The sequence below is a fragment of the Venturia canescens genome, chromosome 3 (genome assembly GCF_019457755.1).
Source record: "Venturia canescens isolate UGA chromosome 3, ASM1945775v1, whole genome shotgun sequence".
Lineage (NCBI taxonomy): Eukaryota > Metazoa > Arthropoda > Insecta > Hymenoptera > Ichneumonidae > Venturia > Venturia canescens.
The window spans coordinates 7,891,107-7,918,205 of NC_057423.1; the positions used below are offsets into that span (position 1 = coordinate 7,891,107).

At 39.2% G+C, this 27,099-nt stretch overlaps 1 long non-coding RNA gene across 2 annotated transcripts; it reads right to left on the bottom strand.

Moving 5' to 3' along the window:
- LOC122407788 (uncharacterized) lies at positions 1–27,099 on the bottom strand. Of its 2 annotated transcripts, XR_006260282.1 has the most exons (11): positions 27,085–27,099; positions 17,604–17,871; positions 16,484–17,508; positions 14,174–14,637; positions 13,792–13,921; positions 12,962–13,234; positions 12,203–12,351; positions 1,496–1,583; positions 1,228–1,275; positions 1,011–1,145; positions 1–659 (listed from the first exon to the last, which is right to left on the bottom strand). It is a non-coding gene; the product is annotated as an uncharacterized lncRNA (long non-coding RNA). The 2 variants fall into 2 exon arrangements; XR_006260283.1 differs by lacking the exons at positions 12,962–13,234; positions 13,792–13,921; positions 14,174–14,637; ... (1 more) ...; positions 17,604–17,871; positions 27,085–27,099 and adding an exon at positions 12,430–12,444.

Below are 27,099 nucleotides of genomic sequence, written 5' to 3' on the forward strand. Positions count from 1 at the left end.
TACTGCTGACGAAAAATCGGCAAACTTTATTCGGTTGAGTTTCAGGGGTCCCCGTTAGTATCGACTACATTCATTTGAAATCGTAAACATGAACAATCGCTGCACAGAATGCGCTGCTGTACGAACGAATGCTTACGGAAAAATTGAGTGAACGAATCAAGAACGGGAATTGTTACTCTTTTGACTGATCTCAAGATGGTAAGAATATCGAAATATTTTTCAACCAATAGTAACCATTGAGGATCTTCGGACTGCTATTCCCGCCTATTTCAATGTCCTCTACTATGTTAGGAATGTACTGTGAAAATTGAAATACGACAATTTTTTCCTGTTGTTTAAATGGAGCTCGTTTTTGAGGGAAAAAATTAGGCGCCGCGTCGACGACAAAATTACTCAAATTACAGCACATTCAGTTTTTTTTTTTTTTTTTTTATTTCACGACTCTCGATTAGAAAAAACATTGAATAAATATACGATTAAAAATCCATCAAAAATGAGTAGTCGCTTGTGCGGTCAACAGAATAACAAATACACCGGGCAAACTTTCATATACGATGCCGTCTCTTGACCGTCGTTTCTGAACTCTTTTAAGAACAATTCAAATAATGTGACCGTTCTGCGTTAGAGTCAGCTACACACCTGTTCTCTATATTACAAATCTGAAATAAAAAATCATCACTTTTTTAATACCGTTAAATACAAACAAAAACTGAGTATTTAAAATTTTAAATAAGCCAATAATAATGACACTAGGAGCTCATTTTTCTACAATAAATGGTCATATGGTGGGTTTTCGATTCCTCAAATTATTTTGTCTTATCGTGGAAAAATTTCAAGAAGAATATCTCCACTGGCATCCATATTTGGAAAAGGAGGGGTATGAAATAATTGTACAACAGAAAACCGATGATTTCATCGTGATCGATCCGAAAGTGAATCAAGTTACTCTGCGCTGATCAAAGTAGAAAATCAATTCGAATGAAAGAATTATTCGAGTGGTAATTGCTTACATGATTCGGACCACACTTGGTCCCAATCGCAGCGGGTCCAATGCCCTTGTATCTATATGTATTCCCTGATATTTGAGAAGCACATTTGAAATTTTGGCACCTTTCGTCCCTTCGTACCACTGAAATTCCATTGTACTGAAATAGAAATGAAAAAAAATGTTATTGCAAAAAATGTAAAACTGAATCAGTACTTAGAGAATTGTCCTTTGAAACTCACGTTACACGCTCCTACATAACCATGCTGCCTACATTGTTCATGACCATACTAAAAACGGAAAAAGTTATCTTTCACATTCATCATTTCCGTGAGTCTTATATCGTAACCCTTAAGGAGGTTCATCTGATAATCGAATGAACGAACAGATATTGATTGACAACAAAAACTTTTATGCAGGTATCAATACCAACAAAATGTCGCGACAGTTTTTTCATTCGATTTACTCCGTATTAGATGATCTTCCTTAAGGTCTGTACCACAATCGCACCTCAACTGTATACACGCTTTTTACTGCAAACACAGCCAGAACCATGAGAAAGAACAGTGAAGAACGCATGGCGAATTAATTGACAGATCTAGAAAAAAAAAACACTTTTGTTTAGTCATCTATATACAAACGCGGAACAATGTAAATGATCCCAAAGAACGAATTGCAGAGAATCAAAATATAAAACATTGAAAAAAAACTTTAAACGAAATGTTTAAAAAAAACATTTAAAAAACTCCCGACTGAAAAACCGTATAGCGTATTGAAAATAAAATGAAGTCGAGAAAAAAAAGGAACGTTAGAAAAAAACTTCATTGTAAAAAAAAGATATGTGTTTCCAGAAAATGATTTATTTTTAAATTCCTTTGCTTAAGAAAGTAGAAGTAAACTTGAAACAAAATGTTTTAACAAAACATTTAAAAACTCCCGACTGAAAAATCGTAGAGGGTATTGAAAATAAAATGAAGTCGAGAAAAAAAATAAATGTTAGAAAAAAAAACACCGTTGTAAAAGAGATATGCGTTTCCAGAAAATGATTTATCTTCAAACTCTTTTTCTTGAGAAAATAGCAGCAAACTTTAAAAAGACTGAAATAAAAAAATAAATGAAATATAATTAAGATAGATAAGAAACCATTTAATTGTTAAGTAAAACTCCCTCGAGATTCGATGCCTATGGTTAATATTGATTGATGGTAAGTGAGTCATTTATATACAATAAAAATTTTTAATATAGTTGTCGAAGTTGAATGATTGTATAAAGAATGAAAGTTATAATAAAAAAAAATGCAATCTCACGAAAAACCAAAATATATTATAAACACAATGGAATTTAATTTTCGTCGGGAGATGTCTCTAATCAAATCATTAAGTAAGAACGAGAGACATCTCCCGACCAAAATTAAATTCCATTGTGTTTATAATATATTTTGGTTTTTTGTTTTAAACACGCCATTTCTACATTAAATTATTACTAACTAAGTAAAAAAGGGAATGGGAAATTTCAATAGAAAACTGTCCATCAAGGATTAGAAGGTTATTTCGCGTATGATGGCCCTGGTGGTTTCCGGGTAATATTTTTCTTAAAATCTGGTAATTTTAAAGGGCATAACCCATTTACTTTTGGGTACGCGAAAAACACATAAAAATACATAATTATACGAGTTCAAAAAAAAAAAAAAAAATTATTGTAACAACCGAAATGTGATTGGATTGAAAAACTGTGATGTAATTTATTGATAGAACTATGTAGTTACATTAACCAAATTGTTTTTATTAGATCAACTATTACGTGTTCAAGTTTAACTAAATTTGATCAATCTTAACACATTTTCGTTTATCGCATTTGGTGAGTTCAATTTATCAATCCCTTTTTCAGTGAAGGGCTGTTACATCCTTTAGAATATTAAAAAATATTTAAAAAAATTATAAATATTTTATAAATCGTTGTTACATATTATCAATAATGGTTTCAATTGAAACTTACCTTCGAGCTACTCGAAACTCTTCTACGCAACGTTACTGAATCGGTGAAGCTCGTTAAGATATTTATAAGAAATTGACTGCTGGAAAGGGGTGAGCAGCCCTTTTTATTCTACTGAACGCGACTCGACGTGGAATGATAGGTTGACACAGTTGTCAAATTTATATCTATGGAAACACATTCTGATGATAAGAATTATCGTTCGTTGAAAAAAGAACATCTTCCCGGCTTATTTGAGTAGTTGCTGTAAAAACCCATTTTCGGAACAATGTACAAACTTTATTCGACTTATTTTTCTCCTTGTCGACGTCAATAGCTGTATTTTAAACAATTTTCAATATCTCGAGGCGTATCGAATTCAAATTCTTTAATTGTATTCGTGATAACAAATGTTTACACCGAATTTTTTCGTTTTGTAGTTTTTTTTCAGAGCTTCGCCCCATTCGAATTATTCTTCCACGTCGACGTGAGTTTATTGCGTAACGCTAACGCTTTATATCAATGAAACATTTGCGTTTGGCAGAAGAAACGTCTTTCAACAATTCAATAAATAGGCAAACATTAAACAGAAATACTTAACTGCGTAATATTAATATCATAGAATTTTTCCTTGGTTTCTAGATGAAGAAAATTCTATTGTGAGTTCGATGTCAAATACGAGCCCGAATTTATTTTTCTCGCAGCTATTTTGCTCTACGGTTACTCCGATGTTTAATATTTGCATTATCGATTCTAACGAAGATAATGCCCGACTTAGGTGACGAACTCAAACTAAGTGCGCATCTCGCCTAATCAGATACCAAAAATAAACCCACGGTCACGACTTCACCAAGATATCCGAGTATTACTGCCTTAAGACTCAAAGACTCAACTACGTTGTTCCCGAAAAACAGAGCTCAAAAAACTTGTATTCAAGGTAACGAAAACAAATCCCATTTTTCGAGCCAAAACCTCGTGGATAAGGCCTTCATCAGCACAATTCGCATTCCCAGCATCCGTACCTAGAGCCGCGTTTATACTGTTCACAGTAGTTCGGCGTCATTCCGTTAGCCGTTTATAGTATTTTATAGGCATCAAGAGGCCTTTTTATGTATCGGTCTGCAAGTGCATCTGGACACGTCAAATTCTGCGATGAAGCGTATATAATCGAGCACAATCCTAAACAGATTTCGAGGTTCGTAGATGGCTTTTGCAATTAGAAAAACTGTCAAAAAATTGTTGCCTCCGCGACCGAAACTAACTTTATTCAGAGATAAAATAGTTTTGGTGTAAAGCCCAGTGGACGAAAATACGATAGTGAGACACGGGGCATTGTAGAAACGATGCGAGAGTGTTTATTTGTTAGGTCGATGTGCAAAAATTTCCGACAATCAGTCGCGGCAACGAGAGCGCGATAAATTTCAATCGACGGGAGATGAGATCCTGGCGAGCGATCGATACAGATCGCTAAAGACGTTCCATTGCGATTACCGCGATCGAAAGCAGTGCGTTCATCGAGCGTCCAAAGTCGATTGGATGTGCGCGGTTGAAATGCATGGCGAAGAACTTTGCAATTTAATTAGATTATTTATTGGCGCCGTAAATTTAACATTGTAAAATATCAAACCGAGGAAAAAATTAAATGAAGCAGATTCCAGAGCATGGAATTGAAAGACGCCAATAATTCTGATCGTAAAAGAAAAATAAAAGATAAAAGTATAAAAATATCTTCAGTTCGTTCAAAGTAAAATATTTTTCCGTACATATCAGAATAAATAATAATCTTGCACGTTTAACGAAGCAAAACATTGTAATTTCCAATTTTTCACTATTATTTCCAATTATTTCAGCATAAAATGATTTTTAAGTATATTTTAGTGGTGTACAGAGTCTGCCAACCCTTTTTTTTGCAATTATTTACAATCATTCCACCATAAAGTTTTTTTTTCAAAGGGATCTCGTTCCACTGGCAAGAATCTTGAAATAAATAATAAAGATGGTCCGCATTCGTGTGCTCGGTAAAAAAAAAAAAACGAAAAAAAAGATTTTGTATTTCTGTAACTTAGCATCGATTACACATCCTCGTGGCATTGGAAATTGCCTCGATCTCGTTTATTATTCTTCTAAGCCACTTATACAGCCTCGTATTAACTCTGCAGCAATCGCCTCTAACTTCAATTTTACGATCGTTTCTTCATTTTTGAAACCTACGCCTAAACAACCACTAAAATACCGAGATAATTTGTACGTTCTCAAGAAGATTTGAGCAGGAGTCGGTTGGCCAACAGAATCAGCAAAATCATCAATCGCGATTGTGTTTCTCAATCTCAAAAGTCAATGAAACGAAATGAATATTCGAGAAACTTAGGTGATTAAATGTGCGAAAACCAAAAGTCTATTTGCGTGAAATTCACTCGATCAATGAAAGAAAATCCTCGAGTTGCGAAGATTTTGCCCCTTCCTTTGCCTCGTACATGCTCGGTCCCTGGACCGATACTTCCTGTCGGTCTTTTTGCAAGGCTCATTAGCGTCGTTTTGTTTTTCACGGTTTCCCCTGAAATATTGTTATCTCGTGTACGCTGGCTGTACACAGAACGGGGGGAAAAAGACGAGCAGCAATTTTTTTCCCCGGACGCACGCGAGCCGCGCAAACCTCGTGTTTAAGGGGGGAAGAGGGAATCGCAGTAGAAAAGTCCGGCGGTACACGGGGCCGTAAGTATATAAAGACAATCGTGTTATATGGGAACCGGGAAATTCTCTTGTGGAAGAAACACTTGATGCGAGTACTCACCGATTACGAAAGAATGGGAAAAATGGAGAAAAATTTATAACGAAACGGAGAAAAAAAACACGAAAGAAAGACGCTCGATAAGGAGTTACGGGAGAACGATAAAAAAGCTTTTTTTCAAGTTTTATTTGAAATTGTATTGGAAAAATGTAAAAATTAATGTTAAAAAATGTATTTTTTTTTTTTATTTCAATTGAAAGTAATCACAAATTTTTTAAGTGATACCAATCGACCTGTGCCTCCAGCGGCTTTTTAAAAGCGCCGAGGATACCAAAAATTTGGGAGGAATTCTCGGCGCACGAAGATGCCAAAGACGCGAATCAGGGGCGAATTTTTAGGCGAGGAAGATCTTGCCTACGGCTCGTTTGTATCCTTTTTTTAACGTCATGTTTTCAACATGATCCGTGCATCGGCAACAAAAACTGCGCTTAATAGGGGTCTTGTGGCATCTCGGCGTAAACGATTTGTAATATCCAGGTATTCGCCTCGAGAGCTTTGCAATTAATGGCAATAACGCGAGATTACGCGGGTCGTGGCCATGTCGCGAGTTCCAGCATCTCTCTCTCTCTCTCTCTCTCTTTCTCTTGATTCTTCCATACTTTTCTGTGAAAGTCTCAGCTTGTAAAAAAATTTCAGCATGGATGTGAGTGTTCGATACAGCCTCGAGGATCCCTTAAAAATATTTACAGGATGTTCCAGCTCGAGTGATCAACAATTTCTCTCCAAAAACTTCCTAATGATTTTTCGAGCGGTTCTCAGGACGAAAATAAAGGAGATAGAAAAATTTTTCCTTAAGCTTTTTTGTGGGAAATTTCGTTTTCTACCAAAGTGGTTCTATGCACTTTTGCTCTACGCTTGACCGTTTCCATGAAAAACCCGGTGGAACGACGAGTCTTCTACAATATCGAAGGCTGATTACTTAACAGGCTAAAATTAGTCGAAAAATCATTTCAGCACAGAATTCAGTCCCAAACTAAAGTGTAAATCAGTCACGGTTCAACTCAGGACGCCCTGTACAGTGCCTTTGTTTTTATAGAAGAAATGGAAAAAAAAGTTGAGCGAGATAAACCTGTGCGTGAACCGATGCGAATAATCGGCACGTTTATTCCACACATGCGCCTAGATCCTCGTAAAACGATCGGAGATTGTTTCATGAGAAAAGTCTAACTCAAGTTTTTACGTTTCGAAGCACCGAGGTTTTTCATCCGTACAATTAATAATAATTCGTTCAATTAAAATCAATGAAATTTGAATTTAGTTGATTAGCTGATAAAAAAAAATGTTGATGAGTCTTCATTTAATTGAATTAACATTAACAAAAGAATTATTTTAAACAAACTATTAGAAACTTTAACGTCTTACATACGTGCAGCCGTGCCTAAACGCGCTAAAAGAAAGACTGTTTTTAAAAGAGATGGCAATAGAAATTAATAAAAATAATTTTTACACGTTGTTCATTAGTACTTAAAGTTTGTAAAAAAAATTCATTTCATTTTTTTGTCAAAAAATGCAACATAAAAAATCACGTTTCCCGAAGCACGATGAAAAAAAAGTTGCTCCGCGGTCAGCATCATTTCTTCTCAAAACGTTCATAGATTTGCAAAACGTAAAGAAGTTCTTGTAAAATAAAGTTGCAGTTGTAGTCAGTCGAGCCGGATTTTTGAAATTCGAAAAATTTAGCAATTTACGGTAGTTTAAAAAAAAGCGTGCATTTTGTGTCGTGTCACACTTTAATGACGTTTATAAAAATTTTTAACCACAATATCAAAAATCCGTCTCGACAGACTATGGAGAAAACAATTTCGAATTTTTAGAAAAAAAGCATCAAAAGTTATTAAAAACTGTATGACTTATGGGAATTTTTACAATCGACTTTCACGAAAATACGCCTAAAACTATAGAGAATACAAATCTGTAAAAAAAATCGATTTTTTTGAAAATTCTGGACGTACGTAAGGCCTTAAATGTTTATACTTTCATTTAAAATAATGATTAATTTAACAAGCCGACGAATGATGATCGAAGAAAGCACACAAACAAGTATCAGCTTGTCGATCGATAACGCATTTCTGATTGAAAATCGCATTAACAAGTTTCGTACAAATGCGGAGGGGTTTCGTATCGAAAACTCGGTGAAGTTTAATCGGGTGTGGAAGTCAGGATAAAGAGACGTTGGGCTTGATCGTACGATCTTTAACAACCCGCAGCATTGCGATTAAATCGCTCGTATAACATCTAATTAATTTCGATAGCCATCTCACGCCGCGCGCTAAAGGCAATAAAATAGAAGCGCGGTAACAGCTGACGATCGAAAGAGCGCCGCCATTTTACGTGCTTAGTATTTCCATACGTGTAATAATTACGTATGCGCAGGTACAAAAACCTCCTCCATGTTGCAATCCCCGTGCGAAACTCTTCCCACACAGTATTCATTTACATTTACGGAAAAAAGAAAGAAATATATATATTAAAAAAAAAAAAAAAAAAAAAAGCAATCGAACAAAAAATCACTCTACCCTCGAGATTTTACCAACGCGCTTCTGAATTTCCCTGATTCAATTCCATAATCATATATCATTCCTGTAATTGGCTGCTGTTTGCATATTTAATACGAGTGAGAAAAGTACGAATCTTATCGTGGGAGAATCCAACGAAAAAATGCGGGGCTTTTAAATATTTTCGATAAATTCGCACACAATTAAGCGGTCGTTCGGCTCCCATCGCTATTTTCATGATTATTTCATGGATATTTTGAATAATAATGTTTATTACGATTATGATCATTTAAATAATTAAATTCTGATCCGCTTCTGAGATTCGAATATTTGATAAATAGAATTAGTCGATCCGAAACAGACCGGTGATTTTTTTATTCGTACATAAAATTCTTTGAATAAATGAACGAATGAAAATTATTGTCGAATAATAAATGTTGCTTATCCGAATAAACGTGTTTTCCAACTTTCTAACGGTACATCGTATTTGTATAGTGTTAATACTGCCTTGATATAGAGCTGATAAATACAGCATCGCGCCGAGGTTGTCTCGAATCTGCGCGATGTGTGGTCCAGATCTCGTGAAAACAATGGGAATCCGGTATACGAGAAAAGGGGTCACGACCCGCGGAGAGATACGTGCGAGCAGGAAGAGGAAAAACCATGCACGCCGCGAGAGTGCTGCACTCGGTGGATTTAGAAACGAGTTGGGCGCGTGCAGAAATCATTTGTATTGTATACCGTAAAACGTAATGCTTTTATTGTGCACGTACAAATGCAGCGTTCGAGCAATCTCGTGTGCAGAGGCAAATATTAATCTTGGAGCCTAAAAATACTCGAGTCTCTCCACGCTACAATGATTTATATACATTTTCGTATAAAAGAGAAACAAAATCAGTGGCTTCATCCTTCAAACAGAAAATCAGTGATCGCAGCATTTCTTTTGAGTCTCTCAGCGCGAAAGTTTTTTGACTAATTTCAAGAGAATTGACAAGGCTGAGTGTTTGAGGGATTAAGGCCGACAAGAGCTGAACTCGAACTCGATACTTTTGCAACAAGTAAACAATAAGTTTATTTAAAAAGGTTACAAATTCGAGGTTCATTTGCCTCGAGACCTAACTTCGCTTAGTCGCTTCTTTTATTGATTTACTTCTGGAAGTTTCGACGCTGAGATCGATGCGACATGGACTTTAGTGGCGTCGATTATTTCCTTCTCGTTGTGCATTCACGTCGAAAACGCTGGCTAATAATTGCGTTATTTAATGTGTGCAAATCTGGGGCGCAACAACCTTCTAGATCACTTTTAATGACAAATTTGTGGAAAGCAAAGCTCGTCAAGTACGTGTGAGCCGATGCACGCAAGTGCGTTTCATCCGCATGGCTCCGCTTCCCGTCCAAGACGTCGTTTAATTTGACGTGCAATTATCCGGGTATGGGCGGGACCGTGAATAATCGCGTGCGAATACGATCGCGAATTCAAAACGTCCATTATAAGCTCGTGCGTTTACGTGTACACGTTAGTTTATATATAAATATGCTTAAAACGTTGGGAGTGAGAGACCCGAGGGAAAACTTAGCCAGCATCCAGCCAGCAGAAGACGTTAGCTCATAGGCGCTGCAGACGTGCTCGTATATATATACGCATGTGCTCGAACATTTCCGCATTCGTGCGGTAATCCGCGCGCAGTCGGTTACGCCTGCATATACTTAAACCGAGAGAATACGTGAAGTAGACGATGCTTCGACTCGTCACAAATCTATGCTCTCGCTTGACGAGAAATGGCGAGCCAATCAGCGGAAATGTATTGCAGTGAAAACAGTTCTCCATTTTTATACTATTTTTATCCTCGGACAGAATGTAATGAGAGCGAAGGAGGAAATCTCCCCTCCGCAGACTTGTCGTCACGGTTACAAATTAGTATTCCAACATGAATAAGTAGATTTATCTAATCATCACTCCTGGTAATTCGCTCAACGATACGATCTTAAACTTCTCTACTTTGAAAGGTAAGCGCGCCACATTACGGCAACTGCATGTTACGAGAGGATAGCGCTTATTCCGGTGTGCCGAGTGCGAAAACATTTGATTATTCATTCAAAACTCAACGCGAGCGTGCGGACAGGAATGAGTCGACTCGTCACTCACGCCGGAGCTTAGGGAGGGCGTCAGCACGGAGTAACGGTACGTGGAATTTGTATGGTAAGGGATTTTATGGGGGCATACAAAGTGTCCGGGAAATCGCTATTTGTATTGAGGGGATCGATAGATCTTAAGATTCTGGAGAGAAAAGTTCTTTGCCATTTTTCTCTCCGATGCACCGTTGACGAGATATCGACCGGTTAGTGCAGCGACCAATGCGCGGCAGGAGTGATAAGCGCGCGGAGTGGGGGAAGCACGGCTCATTGGCCGAGGGACTGATAAGGGAATATCGTCGCGAATAAGCGTCGTAGAAAAAAATGGCTGAGGACTTTTCTCTTCGAAATTTCATGATCCAAGTGTCCTGAAAATATCTGAAGAATCCTTTGGGACACACACTGTGTAGGGACGCAAATACCCACACACATTTGCCGTGACCTATTTTTCGCTGATATTCGTATTAAGATACCGTGAAGCTCGATAAAATGAAGAGAAAAAACTGATCAGCGACGGGGACAACGAAAGGGACAAAAATGATAATCCTTCGATTTATTCGCATGATATTAAATCGTCCTACAGCTCCTGGAATTAGATCTGAGTGCTTTGAATTGGATTCGCTGCTTGCGACCACTCCAGTAAATCATCGAACGTGGGTGTCCAGCGTTATAAAGCGGACCCAGCGTTACGATCTGGTTCTAATCCCACTTTTTCTTCAACTCGAAGTTTTGCAGACGTTCGATTACGTTTTTACGTATGTATGGATAGAATATAAAGTGAAAAATGTTATCTCAACGTTAACGTTCGATCCAACAGTTATTTTTAAAAAATTATGCGCCAAAAGATTGTCACTTGAAATAAAATTATTCTATAATCGTTGTCTTATTAATAATTTATGATTCACAGTTTTCCAATCGGTTGAAATCCCAACTTTTAAGGTAGTGAGGAACAGAACAAACGAATTCAGTCAAAATTTGAAGAAAAAAAAATCAAAAAAGATCAAATTTGAACACCCTAATGGCGGATCAGAGCTTAAGTTTAGAACGTAATACGAATAGACAACTTTAAGGTAGTTCATGCACTAAACGATTTTCGTAAGAAAGTCTTGAAATTTACTGAGTTCAAATGGCTAGTCGACTGATACACGTATCAAATTTTAAGGGGTTCGTCTTATTGATTATTTAGATAAACGTGTTTCAGTATGAAGAAAAATACACAAGGTTATAGGGACCGTACGTAAAAAATTGTTTATCTTTCCATATATCGAATGAACGCTTCGGACCAAGTTTATGTAAAACGTACACAATAACAATGAAGTATAATGAAGGTCTGGGAAACAATTCAAGACGATTGAAAATACTAGTAATAAAGATATATTACGTTACGGATTGAACTAAATTGGTAATGAACACTCGTATAACCTCACATTTGCTTATTTCGGCATTTTGTTTCTTCTTGGCTTGGCTCATTCCCGTCATAGCCTTCCGTCTTTTTATTAACACTTTTTTCTGATCCAGTTCCCTTTTTGTGTTTACCCTTTGTCCTCTCTAATGCGATTTTTTAAATGAAAAACTATAATATTTTAGCCAGGGACGAATGAAATTTGGGGTTCAGTCAGTGATGGATTCCCGATTAATTAATGGCTTGTAATTTCATGCGCCAAAAAAAAAGTTAAAAAAATGTATTTACAAATTTGAATGAATAACTCTGACATTAATTCAGAGTGATAATATCTTCAATAAGGAACTAAAAATCAACCCAACTTAGACACCCATAAAATACAATCCTTCAAGCATGATCTACCTTAAACAAGCTTAAAAACAACTTACGTGAACGGATTTGCAACTGTAGCGGAGTGGAATGTAGAAACGATGAATCTCCAAGCACAATTTCTCACAGTCAGACCTTTCGTGAAGGAAATTTCGCGTAGATGTGACATTCCAATGGAAAAAATCGCTTTATATACTGATCTTGGCCGCTTAAAACAAGAGAGAAAAATTATTTTAACGAAGCAACAATGTTGATCTATCAACAAAATTTTGTCAAACATTCTTACACGTGTAAATGAAGCACAATGCTATCTCGTCACATTCTTTAATTTGTTAGATTATTTGTGCTATCTTTAATTAATTTTTCCTCTTCGCATAAATTCCTCAATAATTAGCTTCGTCGTGGTCGTGCAATTGGCGTGAAGCTCTAATCATCGATTGGAAAACAATCAAGCAAACCAACACGAAACGTGACCAGAAAAAATTTGTAATGTATCGCATTTGCGACAACGATTAAGCGTTTGTTCAAAACCCAACATTTTTCCTCGCATACGTAATTATCAGTTCATTTTTCAATCGTTTTTTTTACTGCTCGCTTATCGTGGCTACTCCACGTCAAATAAATTAGATTCATATTTTTTTGTATCGACATGTAGCTCCCAACTATCCAATGTTTTCTTGCGGATAAGCACTTGGAAGAGAATGAGCACCAAAAGATTTTCAACAATGGCTCAATTTTTCAAATTTTTACTTGGGATTTTTACAAATTTCACTGTTCCTGTTCGAGAAAATCTCAGAGTACGATTCACTTTTTCTCACTTGTCTCAATCCGTTCAATATCTCTTCAATATCAAAGCAACAAAGTAACTCATTAAAACCTTTGCCTGCCGAGTGTAACGGTTCGACTCACTCGAACTTGTTTAACCATATTCAAACACCTGACGTTTCTTTCCCTTGTGGCGCTCCCCGTTAATCATTTTCGCACGTCCTCCAGCGATTCCACTCGAACAATCGGACTAATATTTTCCGCAAAGGAACTTCGTCGAGAAAGTATCAAAACCGAATTTGACCAAGCGCATTTGTCATTGCGTCCTACGAAAAAAATTGATCGATTCAACAAAATTTCATGTTCGATCAAAAAGTTATGTTTCCTTAATTTAACCCCTTTCCTGTCTCAGCAAGAAACGTTTGTTCGAGCCGGAAAATCGAATCTTTCGATCAATCCACTCTTCGGAGTGTCCTTTACAAAAATTCATTATTTTCTATCACCTAATCACGCTAATCACGATGAAATATTTTTGAAAAATCTCCACTGCGAAAACGAATTTACGTGAAAAAAAAAAATGTAAAATGGAAGAAAAATTAAAACGAACGCTCATTTAATTATGCATATTTTATTGCCTCGCAATAGTGGAGTACGAAATAAAAGTGGCAGATAAAATAACTATAAAAGCAAGGATATGTGGAAGGATTTCAGCATCACTTTCAACCGAGAGATGTTCAAAGGTTACGGCGCTAATTCTCGTGGGCAAAAGTCTTGTGCGTTAGGAAGAGCACTCAGAAGAGAATTGAGAGTACGGGGAGGGTTATACCTGCTCGTAATTAGTGTTCCCTCGCGCATACTCCATACTTTACATACATATACGTACCAAATATATGCTCCTCTTCGGTTCGTTTCGTTCCGCGCGCGTCTCGAATCACGCGCTCAGTGGCAGAGAAACGCGCCCGTGAATTAACGCCCCGTTGCATAATTTCCCTTTCATCACAGAAAATCGTAGCCTACAAGGAGGATTTATGAGCTCGCTGATTGCGTCTCAGCATTAAATAGAGCAAAAAGTAAATAAAACGTTTGAGAATATTCGACGAAAATAATTGTATCGAATGATAGTAACATTGGAACAATGATATTTCGAAAAATCATTTCTTTGAAGAGAGTTCAACGTGATTTTTCTTCTTCTCGAAACTCTCGATTTTACCACCTTTGCGATTTTGAATTTCATGAAGAAATTCACTTCGACATGAAACGCTTACGTTTTATATGAGATTCCAAAATGCTTGGATGAAGAACGAAATCGCCATTGCGGAGTCATGTGCAAAAGGGAAGAGCACGTGTTCCAAAGGCTTTCCTCTGATCTCCTCACGAGATAAATTCGTGTCCTAAAAACAAAGGGAGAGCCAGAGAGAGAGAGAGAGAGAGAGAGAGAGAGAGAGAGAGGGAAAGCGAGAGAGGATCAACGCCCAATGTACCGTTGATTCATCGCCAACGGACAAAGCGCGATTCCAGAAGCATTTTTACGATAGTGGATACTCTAAATTCAAATCACTGCAGCTGCGCGCGATGCAAGTTGACTGTGAGAATGAGTTGTATCCGAAAAATCAGGGTAGACAAACTTCCACAGCAATTTTCAGCTCTTGGTCGACGCTCGTGGCGCGATGAGGGAAAAAGGCGTCCGAAATTCCAAGCCAGGGCTCGCCGCATCTCAACTCTCGATATTCTAAACAAAAAATTCAATCATATTTAAATTCGATCACTTTCGAGGTTAAAGGACGCTGTTTCAGTTCATTTGTGCAAATGCAATGAACAATCACACGGTTTATTAGGATTTCACGAGCATTTCGTTGGTAATTACTGTTCGAAAAGTCGCCGAGCACCCAGTAATTGCACAATCGTTTGGGAGTATTATTTCATTTCATTTTATCGATCATGCAATCGATTGCATTTGAATAAAATCAGAGAGAGAGAGAAGAGAGAGCGAGAGATAATGGTGTGTGCGTCTTGATTGACGGTTCCGCAACCCAATCTGCATGAAGACTTAATAAATCATGAATAAATATTCATTCGCTCATAACCGTTGGTAAAATGTGGGTACATGTGTGCGCGTTCATAAAATTGCGACTGGCGCCGCAAGATTGTCCCGCTCGGAGATTTGCAATTTTCATGAAACGTTCAACGGCGTAGGTGTTTGGAGAAAATGCTAATTAACGGTCAGTGTATTATTAATGCAGTAGCGATATTTACAACACGCCGAGTACACTCGTGTATCATCGATCTTTCGTACGAATTACGGACGAGTCTGCGTTTTCGTATTTCATAACTCCAAGTGCTTTGCTTTTGTGCAAATTTGAGGCTGGCCTCGAAGACACAATTTTTTATGGTTATCGAGACACCTGCCAATTTCTCGTTGACTTAACCAGTGTCGTGAGGATAAGAAATGTATAAATTCATTAAATTCTTCGATTGTCGTTGGAATTTAAGGAAAATTCAATGTCCAAGAGCTTTTCGACGGAGCCTCATAAAATAGTAAATTTTTCCATCTCTCCTAAGTTTTTTTTCTCGATTTATCACTTTCTCTCATTCTTACGGTTCTTCTGTATCTTTTTTTTTTTGTCTTTTTTCCCGCGTGTCCGGCTAGAAATCGCGTTTGGCGAGCTCTATATCGACGAAAATATCCGCACGCGACGACACACGAGATAGAGATTGAGAGGGAGGGAGGGAGAGGAAAAGGGAAAGAGAGAAAGAGAAAGAGAGAGAGGGAGAGGGATAAATTCTGGATGGAGAGCAACAGAAATATAATGGCCCCTAATAATAACATTCACGGGTCGAGTCAGCGACGACAAACCGCCTAATATACTGTCGCAGATTCTTTGCGAAGCTATCATTAAAACTGTTTATTTCATCTTCTCATGAAACTCGAAACAAATTCACGTAAAGTGTTTCGTGTACACTTTGTACACGAAAATAGATCGTCCACTCGTTTAATTTACGATTTCGAGACACGAATTGATTTAAAGCCTGAGATTAAATTACGAAATCCCTTCGTCGACTTGATCCTTGAAATTTATTGAGATTTTCACCCCTTATGAGAAAGGGAATGGCATTCCTCGAATAGTTTAAGGCGTCAGTCCGTTGCCCACACTTCACCGACGAAATAATAATAATTCAATTAATATTGTCAACTGCTTTAATAAACATAGAAATTTTTTCATTCTCCATTCCTCCAGAGAATAATAAACCATTAAAAACTCAATTTTCCAACCAAATGATCCTCCGCGCCAGCGACAACTGCACGCACCAAATACTTCGAAAAAAATCAACTCGAATGAATGATGGATTTCAAGATGAAGAATAACTCGACGTCCTACTACGTTGTAATTAAAAGTAAACTATAAAAATGCACATAAAAGCGCTTGTGCTTAATGAAAAAATAAGCAGTGAAAGAGAGAAAGAGTTCATAAATCTGGGAGACAATAAAAGTGAAGAAGAAGAAGATGAAAAAGAAGGAACGAAAATTAATGAGGGGGGCAAAGAAACACAAAATAAATCGTAAATTTCAAACTCACTTGTGAATGAATTATTTTTAACCCACTTGCTTGTATTCACGATTTTTCCATCTTGTCGATATCTTCCAATGGAATACTCAAAATTTTATCATTTTTTTCCCATTCCGAAGGCTACTACAATGAATAAAATGACATTCTCAATGTTTTCATTATTTTGTAGGCACGCATACCCAGAAGAGGAGTTATAAACAGTCATTTATCCATGTCTCGAGAGTGCATATAGAGGCGTAGGTACGAAGCCAAGTCCTTGGGCGATATGCTCCCACGCAAAGTGGGCCTGTTGAGCTCGCTAATGCCCCGGAGGGGGACTCTCAGTCTCTGCTTTCTGGGCCGTAGCCTCGATGCCTCACTTCATCCTCTTCTTCGGCTTTGTTTTACTTTTTATTCGTCTTCGTGTACGCAGGATTCTTAAGAGCACGTTCATTATGCCCCACACGCCACAATGTCATCAACATCCTCGTCCCATTACTCCTCGGCGTCCATGTGCTTTTCTTATTTCTTGATTATTCGCCAAAAAACACGAGCACGCGTGTACACGTGCCCGGGATTTTATGTTCTCGTTAAAAAGTTTAATCTTGAGCTCGAATTTACCAAAGCGAACCGAGAACCAAAAGAGAACAACCTCATTTTTTACTCACTCTTTCGTACAGAGAAAACACCATTTTGGGGATAAATTTTTCACCGAATTATTTTTATTATCATTCGCTTCATTTCATAATTAAATTGTAACAAAAAATCAAACACTTTTTTACTAAACAAACATTTTACGATGTAAAATTGTCCCCGAAATATCTCACCTCGACATGACCCACTTTATCAATTTTCTTACAAACCCGTGCTTCGAGAAAGGCTCGCTCGCTTACGCTCCGGACTTGGAGCCTGCAACATAAAGAAGTACAGTCCGAGGCTCCAGGTGGTGGGCGCGCGCACACGTCGTATACGTCGCGAGTTTGACCCACATGTCAAGAGCGTCGGTCACACATGACGAACATTTTGTTACTCCAGGCTCTTCTGACTGGGGGGATCTGTAAGCGATTTATTATACCGGGTGTCGTGAAAATCCATTTGGAAGGTCTCCGGATCGATCGGCCTCGAAATTCTGAGAGTAAAAGATTCTTACGATTTTTCTGTCCGCTGCGTAGTTCTCGAGATATTCGTTGCTCCACGCTGCGTTGGGGGGTCGCGTGGAGGGGGAAGGAGCGCATGACCACGTGATGGGCGGGGCCCGCCGAAGCTTCGGCGTCGCAGCGTCCCATTGGCTGTCCACAAAATCAGTAAATTTCTCTTCAACGGTTCGTCCCAGATAAAAATGCCCGGAGACTTTTCGCTTCAGATTTTTCAAATCTTTGTTCCCGGAACAACTTCGAAGGCGAAGAATTTCATGAAACCTGAAAAATACTGTTTTTCGTGTAACCGAATAGAAAAACTTCACGATCCGATGCTCTGTTGAATCGAGAACCCTCCTCTCTGAGAAATCCTCCAACAAGCTAAGATAAAATCTCGAACGTCAAGTAAATCATAATCTACTTATTATCATACGCGCGGAGGAGGCACACGATCCAGTGAGAATTCACGGTCAGTGGTACGCGTCAAGGAAAATGAAAGGAGGCAATTGGAAAATCTGTGGATAGGATTTCTCGTCGCAAAACCACACACTGATGAATTAACGGATCAGCCCCGGCGATGCTTGCTCGACACGTATCGTTGCACAATATTCCAAGCGGTAAACGCGAAAATGGAATGAGTGTCCACCGAATCTTGTGCACCAATTATGTGCAGCATTGTCAAAAAAGTTACGAAAAAAAACGATGCCAAATTTAATTGAAAATCTTCTCACTCTTTTCCCTTTACTTTCGAGGCCACGTGCAATCTTTGCAGTGCTTTTTCCATATGAAATGCAAATAATTCGATAGCAAGGCCAGTTCAAATATGTGACACCCGCATATGGGACACGGATCTCGCGTTACTAGTCACCTCGTTGGATATGCATTGGTACACGAAGCTACATTTTCATAGGGGGCGCGTACCGCGTTCGAATCGGTGGTGAATGCTACACCGCAAGGTCAACGTTAGATACGATCTATTGGTCAGGAACGCGGGCGATGTGTGTCCGACAGGGCAGAAAAGCAGGCGTCTGGCTTCGCTTCAGAAACGCCATTTCACAAGTAAGTCGAGAAGAGTAACTCGACGTGCGTTCCAGATTCTAAATTCTTCGAGGTCTCGAATCTCTTATTTTCCTCCGGCATCGACAGACTCGAAGTTGTTGAAAGGCCCATCCAATTTGAGCGAAACATTGAGTGATGATGATCGATCAAGGGGGGTAGGCCAAGTTCAAGATTTTTTGAGCTTTCGAGACGAGGAGAAAGTTCAAAGTCGTTTTTATGAACTAGCCATTTTCCAGACGTTCACCGTCTAACGAAACATCGAAGATTCGATCGAGGAAGGAACGAAATTTCTCAAAAGTCGGTCAGGTCTTCGAAAATATAATCGAAGAATATTCACTGAGATGTACCAGCCAAAAGTGCTGCGAACTATTGTTAAATAATAGCCTCACGAATGAGCGGATAATTTATGTACGAGCACTGGCGCATTGCAGAACGCTTTGATTGCCACTAATTCGTGTAATAATCAAGCTGTGACATGGTTCAGAAAAAATAATATTGCTCAGTCAATGATATCCTTTGAATTTACCCGCCGGCAATGAAGTGAGTATTGCTCCGTAAGCAAAACACATTAAGCTCGTTGTTAGTAGATATAAATGGCTGGTGAGTTAGCTTGTTTGAATTTCCACCAGGCTAATCGTATCCATACACACATAATCAGTGGAGCAGATTGTTGAGGATTTGAAGGACGTAAGTGAATCGATTGAAGCTTCGAATTCGTAGTGCTCGAGACTTTCTGCTGGTCAGTACTCGACACAGCTAAATCAATGGTCTATATGCGGTCGAGAGCTCGTTCGCGAACTCGCGATACTTTAATATTCATTAATCATTCGATTAACCGTGGCGTATGGGCGAAACGTTGAGATCTAAGCGCCGCGCGAAACTCTCTTGTGTTATGCATGCGCTGCAACATCAATGATAACTGCACGAGAGTACGAATTAACGATTGCAAGACCCGAAGAAACTTTCCACTCGCTGGAGGGATTCTAATCTCGATTCTGTACAAAGTGTTTGAGATCCTGGGAACACAAATGTCCAGGTTAATCATCAAATTCTCGAGGGAAAACTCGTTAGCCATTTTTTTCCTAGGAAGCATCAATCTCGAGATATTAAGGCCTTGTATTCACTTGCAACGGGCAAAGAATGTGATTTTCTTGGCTTTTTTTTTGGACAAGAAAATAAATGTTTATTGAAAAACTGTGAACGAGATTCGTTAGTACATATGTTCGTGTACTTGTGTAATTTTTTTCATCAAAAAATTTCTCAAAATGGCGCTACTCGAGCTGTACTCCAGTGGCAGCTTTTTTTGAGCATCAGTTGCAGTGGACGGGATAACTAAAAAAGTATCGGATCCATGCGAAATTTATACCACTTATTTATTATAATAACAGCCTGGGCCTGGAAAAAGGATTTGTAAAAATTATGATTAAAGAACATGACGACAGTTTTAACAAAAAATTCACTCTTTGAGGTGCTAAATTTTCGGTTGTTTTGTTACAATTTTTTTTCCAACTAAATACGAAATCCTTCGTCCAGGCCCTAGCTATTAACATAATAAATAAGTGATCTAAATTTCGTATAGATCGGATTAATAGTTTTTTAGTAATCGTACCCACCGCAAAGGTATTTTTCGAAAAAGACGATTCTGAGATAATCGGGTTTAAAGATTCAAGTATGAGACGACCGGGCGCACCGCTCGGTCGGTTGAAATATGCACAGCTACGAATCCAATGCGCCCATCTTAATGGAATTTCGTGAGAATGTTCTCCAGACATTGTATTTGAAGAATGCCTAATAAAAAAATGTTCGATTTTTCGAACAGTGTACATTTTCCACAAGTGTACATAAACCCTTAATTAATTTGCGGTAAAGCTTGAGCTGCATATAAAATTGAGTGGAGGAAACCCCCCCGCGAGGGCCGCGTGTCCATCGAATAAAAAAATCATCAACAACTTTTCTCGAGTCGATTCCGGGATAGGCTATTCGTGCACGTGTCAAACGGCCGGTAGATCGAATGATTTAACGACATTCCTCGATCCATCAAGTCCGAGCGGCGTTCATTGATGTGCAGTATTAAAAAAGGAGGCAGCAAAATCACGAGCGTCTCGAGTCGCGTCTTCCGTCCGGAGTGAATCTTCTCGCTTCTCCCTGCCAACCCTTTATTCTCTTTTGCCTCACGGCACGAATGGTACAAGCTGCTTACAGAGATCGCCGGGAGAAGGCGAAAGATTGAAAAGAAAAAAGCAAAACATCTCGAAAGGACTATGATGCGAGCGCGTATATATACAGCTCTTATCGTGACGTATGCTAAGTATTTTCTCCCTCATCTCATCGGTACAAAAACACTTTTGCACACCAACTCGAAGCTCCTTTATACTCTCTTTTTGGCGAACAGGATTCTCACAGGCATCGAGAGAAGGTGAGCGGATCAAGCGAACGATGGCCCCTGGCAGAGACGCATTACCTTCCACGACGACAACGACGACGACGACTAAGAGCTGCGACTGTATCGAACAATCTGAAAGTCCATTGTGGCATGGCGAAGAGATTAGCAGCCCTCGATTCTTTCCCATTCTTCATTCGGGTCCTTCCGAAATGCCTGTGAGCTAAAAACCGATTCGACGAACCAGCAAAAAATCTTTTCCTGCCAAAGAATCAATGAGAGTTTCTAAAATTAGTTGCACTTTCGTTATATTTGTAGAGCTACGGAACGACGAGGAAGAATGCACGAGCCCGGCGCCTCCATAAATTAGTGTGTCGCGGGTGGTAACTTAAGGCCGCGGTGTCCGTCCTCTCGGCTGCGAGGGTGCGAGCTCACTGCGCCATCTCTCTCGTCGAGCATCACTTTGAACCCTGCGCTTCGAAAAGACACCTACAAATACGTGATTCCTCGTTCTTACCTCTTGCGCGTGAGTCGAACAACCAGTCGGTGTTGTCTCTTCGCGTTACTTTACGACTGCCCTCCTTGATCTCTCTCTCTCTCTCTCTTTCTCCGGCTCTCGCACTTATACGGAGATCGGTGAGCGGGAGCGAAAATAGCGGCTGTTTAAGACTGCACATGCGGTTGATCGTGGGCTCGGAGAAGAGACATTATTGCCGAACCATTAGGTCGTATATATGCTCGCTCCTTCTCCTTTTTTATGCCGAGGGAATCCTTTGGGGAGGAGCGAGGATAGAATTACGGAGGAGGATTTTTCAGGGGAAGACCCACTGGAATGGCCCGAGGAGGAAAGACGATCCGCGATTTTTCCTCTCGTCGATTTCTTTTCCCGCACTTGCTAATTTCCCTCGATCAAGTTACGTCACTAAAATATTTCCCACTCAGAAATTCCCCAATAAAAACGCGAAATCGTCTTAACTGCCCGTGACGCCCGCACGATTATCGGAAGAATTTCAGAATTAGGATTTCGCGGTGCAGAGCGCAGAGACGAGGGGCCCCATTTTATCGCGAGTTTTTCTCCCCCCGGAGAAAATAAGATTCTCCTGTGGGAGCCGCAGACTCTACGACCACGGAGAATCGCGAGATAAAACGAGCTCGAGAAACAATGCGATCGCGCGGATGCCTCGGATATGCATGGGAAAAGAGGTCGGTGAAAGATATCGGTTCAGGTTGAAAAACTAAGAACTGCGAATTTGACAGGGAACGAAATTGGGGAATTACTGGAATTATTGGAGGCTTTTTTTATATCGTTTTGTTGCGGACTCCAACGTTGCAAACTTGAGCGTCATGCGAGCATACGCAACGCGCACAATCGCGAATATATCATTAATCGAACGGTGACTCGGCGCAATTGGATCGAACCAGTCCTCCTCTTTTTCCAGACTCTCGCCTCATTTTTCTCTCTCCCCCCCCCCCCCCCCGCCCCTTGCTCCATCTCCTCATTCTCCTCTCACAAAATTCCGCTGTGCAGTGACGCATGACACGCACACTCTTACACTCGGTAACAACAATTTGCATATTTGAAAGTAAGAGTCCGAGCCTGAAAACAGCGCTGCGCTTATGGCAAATAAAATGTTTATAAATACACATGACGTTGCGGAAAACTCTCTCGCTCTCTCTCTGGCTGTTGTTCTGCCGAGGAAAGGACGGCTGAAGATCTCCGTAAATGGGACCGTATTCTTTGTTTCGTTTCCCCCTTAATGGTGGTTCCCGGAAGCTCGGAAATCTTCATTATTTATTCTGCGGGTACTTACTCATTCTAACGAGTGGAAAATTGAAAGAATTTTCAGAAGAGCTGAAAGAAAAATTCGTTGTGAAAAATGTGTGATGAATGATTTTGAAAAAATCCTTTGACTTTCGACTCCACTTACAAAATAGTCGACCTTTCGAGCACTTTTGAAGAACACACTCTCCGCTAAATTTGGATTATTCAAGTACGAGAAGAAGATGATTATAACGGCGAGGAATTTCTTCGAGACAAAATGGCCCACGGGACGAGTTAAAAAAGACAGAAAAAAGAGGCGACAGAGAGTTTCGCAAGTATACGAGTTTTTGGATCAGAGGTAATACGAGAGGGCCACCAACAACGTCCCTCCTCGTCTCCGGTTTCGAATTTGTCCGCAGTAATTAAAACCGTCGGGAATAACGTGGTGGATGCGCGCCTTCTCCTCGGCCCCCCTTAATGCCCTAAACACTTGGCAACAGGACACAACCTTAACGGAGCTTTGCGAGAAGCACCAAATTTGGGAATCTCCTCTTTCTCTGTGGTGGATGAAAAAAAAAAAAAAAAAAAAAAAAAAAACAAACAACAAGAAGAAAATAACAACATCGGAACACCTAAATTCGTTTAGTGTGAGGAGAGAGAATAAAACATAAATTGAAATAATACTCGCAAAGTTAAAGATTCGCAGCGTTAATGCTACGATAAGTAATGTTTTAAAATAAATATAACCGTTTTATCGCTCCCATATGTGGATTATGAGGATGGCGAGGGAGAAGAGAGATGAGTACGGAGATGAAAAAGAAATGGGGAATGGGGAATCAAACGTGAATCATTCCTCGGGAGAATGGAGTGTGTGCGAAACTGGTAAATATGCTAAATACACAGGAACGAATCCTTAGGCTTGGGAACTGAAGCAATTCGTTCGGGATAAATACTACGTTGCGATTGCATGGAGAACAAATAAGGCAAGAAGAATATACGGAATGCGAGAGAAAGAGAGAAAGTATAAGATATGGTAATGTATATGAGGGAAGAGGGTAGGGTTATCACGGAGCGCGGACAATTTCACGCGTGTTGAGCCCGAGCAATAGCTTTTATAGCGAGGTCTCAACTCTATCTTTCGTCTTGTCTGTGCACTTATACAGGCTGTCCTCCAACCGATTCCCAATAATTTAACGCTCCACAGATCCTTCAATTCTGAGAAGAAAAGTCCTCTGGCATTTTCTTCTGGAATGTACCCTTAACGAATTATGGATTAGACAACCGATGGCCAATCCGGTGGGTTCTGACGACGAGTGAAGATTCAGAGTGGGGCGTTGCGACGCCTGGAGCCTGCGCGAACTCCCATTGGCTCGCGAGAGGCCCACAGCTTTTCCTCGCGGAGCCTCCCATCGACCCTCGCTATAATTCATCGATAACTCGAGCATTTTCGATCCCAGAGAAAAATGGCAGAGGACTTTTCCACTCGGAATGCCACGATCCACACGCCCGAGGGTTTTTCTACTCTCACTTTTGGGACACCCTGTATACGATAGCGCGAGCAATTAGCATATCTTCTCACAATAAACCAAATGCCCTCATCTGGCCAATGCGTATGGTATGTAATGAGTCTCTGTGCGCGCTGGCGAAAGAGAGCTTCGAGTTCTGGGAAGGCAAAGCCGCGATATTCAGCATTGCGAAGGATATTTACTTGGGAAAAAGACGTTTGCATCATCATTAGTATCGCACAATGAGAATGCGCTCTGATTATCAGTCGAACTATATATTCCAAGCTTCGTTCGATACTTTAACCAGAATAGAGAAATGTCTGGCGATACTCTAATTTTCCTCCGTCGAAAGTAAATCACATCTCACTGTACAAAGTCTCAAAGAATTTTTCTCCTTATCTCCAGTGCATTCTTATTATTGATTGAGGGGGTCCTGCTTTAGAAAGTCGAAAAGATTTATTGTTTTCGGGAATGTTTTTAGGATCGACCGAAATAACTGAGCATAGCGACCTTCTCGGTATTGTTTCAAGGATATTTCAAAAGTACGATAACATTTTTTTCATGTGAGAAATACTTATTTGTACATGGTTTATGCACGCAGGGTCTGAGACGAAAATTCTATTTTTTTTTCCATTTTCATATAATTTTCTTCCATATGAACCTTTACAGACCCGAAAAAATTGCGAAATTCTATATTATTTATGAGTTTGAAAAAAAAAAACGATTCTAAAGAAGAAAAATTTCGCTTCAACATTCTGTAAATATAGAATTTCGCATTTTTTTCGGGTTTTCATAGGTTCATATGGAAAGAGAATATATAAAAATGGAAAAAAAATTTGAAATTTTCGTTGCAAACAATAATTACGATCTCCACATTGAACGCAGCTGAGAAATTTCGATAATCAAACCCTGCGCATAAGCCATGTACAAATTGGCGTTTCTCACATGAAAAAAATGTTTTTGTACTTTTGAAATATCCTTGAAACTATACCGAAAAGTTCGCTACGCTGACAGTTATTTCCGTCTATGCAAAAAACCTTTCTGAAAACAGTCGATCTTTTTGACTTTCTAAAGCACGACCCCCTTAATATTCCAGCGTGAACTGCTCGTTTCTTCGATGAATCCAAGCGAATATTTCGACGTAAAAAATCAGCTAAAAAAATTGAATGAAACGATAAACAGAGGATCGGCTCTTTACACACACAACACGAACGACAAAAGGACAGAAATCCTGATGCGGACGCGAGGGCGAAGTATAATAATTAGAGAGGCCACCTGTTCGCGACTATGTTTGGCCATTGAGGTGAGGCACGTGATGTCACGTGTGCGGCATCGAACCGTTACGGAGTTGCGGTGAATCGTATGCACCGAAGGAAACCAAAAAAAAAAAAAAAAAAACAAGGATGAAAAAACGAAAAAATCTATGCAACAATACCCCCGAGCTCGTCTCGACTGTCTTTTCGTATCGAGTGGCCCTTTTCTTCACACTCGAATAACGAGGCATGCGGCTTGTGCGCGCAGTTTTCTATCGATTCGACGAATAAAAAGAAACGTGCATATTTCCCTTCCTTTTGTATATCTTTGTACACTTTATTCTCTTGTACAACTTCTCAAAGGGGGTAACGGAATTCAGCGTTTTATTATCTCCCACGAGAGCCACTTGCAATCATTTTTGTGTTTCTCAAGACACGTGACCGTTTTTTTTTCTCTACGTGCTCGTGTCTGCGACAGCGGAACAACGCAGTGAAAATTTTCTCCATTCGACGATCGATTATGCTCGGTGGTGACGAAACTTTGTGCTCGAAACGGGTTTCTTTTGTAGTGACAGGTGTTTGGGAGTTTGGAATTTTCGGATAAAAAATACCAAGAAAGTTCCTTCATGTTCGACATTTCTCTCGATCGCGTTACAATTTTCTTTTCGTTTCCCATTTTTCTTCAGTTATTTTCGATTTTTTCCTGGTTTAAGGGCTCTACCCTAACTAGAATTTTCAACAAATCGATCTTTTTATTGCATTTTTCGGAAATTATTTCAAAGTGTCATACTAAAATTTTATAAAGATCCGAGCAATCCAAGTGTACTTTTGCCGCGTGCCGGCCTTCGTTCAAACGCGTTTTTCTCAAAATTACGTTTTTCGACGGCTCGTTGATAAAATCTCCGAAACTATTCAACCGATTCTTACCAAAACTTTACCACGTGTTCTTGACTATAGTTACAGCGAAAATGATTCAAATTTTGAAATTGTGAGCAAAACTATTTTTTTTTTTTGCAAAAAACGTGCTTTTTCGTAGTTTTTGGAAAAATGGCCGCGATTCTGTCATTTTTTAAAAAATCAAAAATCGTATGATATGCGCTATAGCCATTTACCTATTGAATCTGAAACCATTTTTATTTTTTTCTCCGATCATCCGTTCCAGAGATTTTACCAAAAGCGCATCTTTTTTGGACCTGTATTCTCCTCCATTTTTCTGTACGAAAACTGAGTAGAATAAATATAAAAAAAAATTCTTGTGTATTTTAAGAGTTTATTTTTGAGGCCTAATACTTTTCATGTCCATATTTATAATTTTTTTTTGGCTGTCTAATTAGGATAGATTCCTTAAGATCATCAATCAAACGAGCAAATTTTGGGTTCGCATAATCGAAAAAGAAAAATGTATCGAATGTTTTCGAGCAACATTCGGTCTCGGCTGAGTCGAAAATTCCCCGTTCTTTCATTGACGCCAACACTCCACTTTACCACTAATTAATGTCACTTAAATGCAATAGTAAATATACAGTTATACGTTACGTGCACACAAGTTTA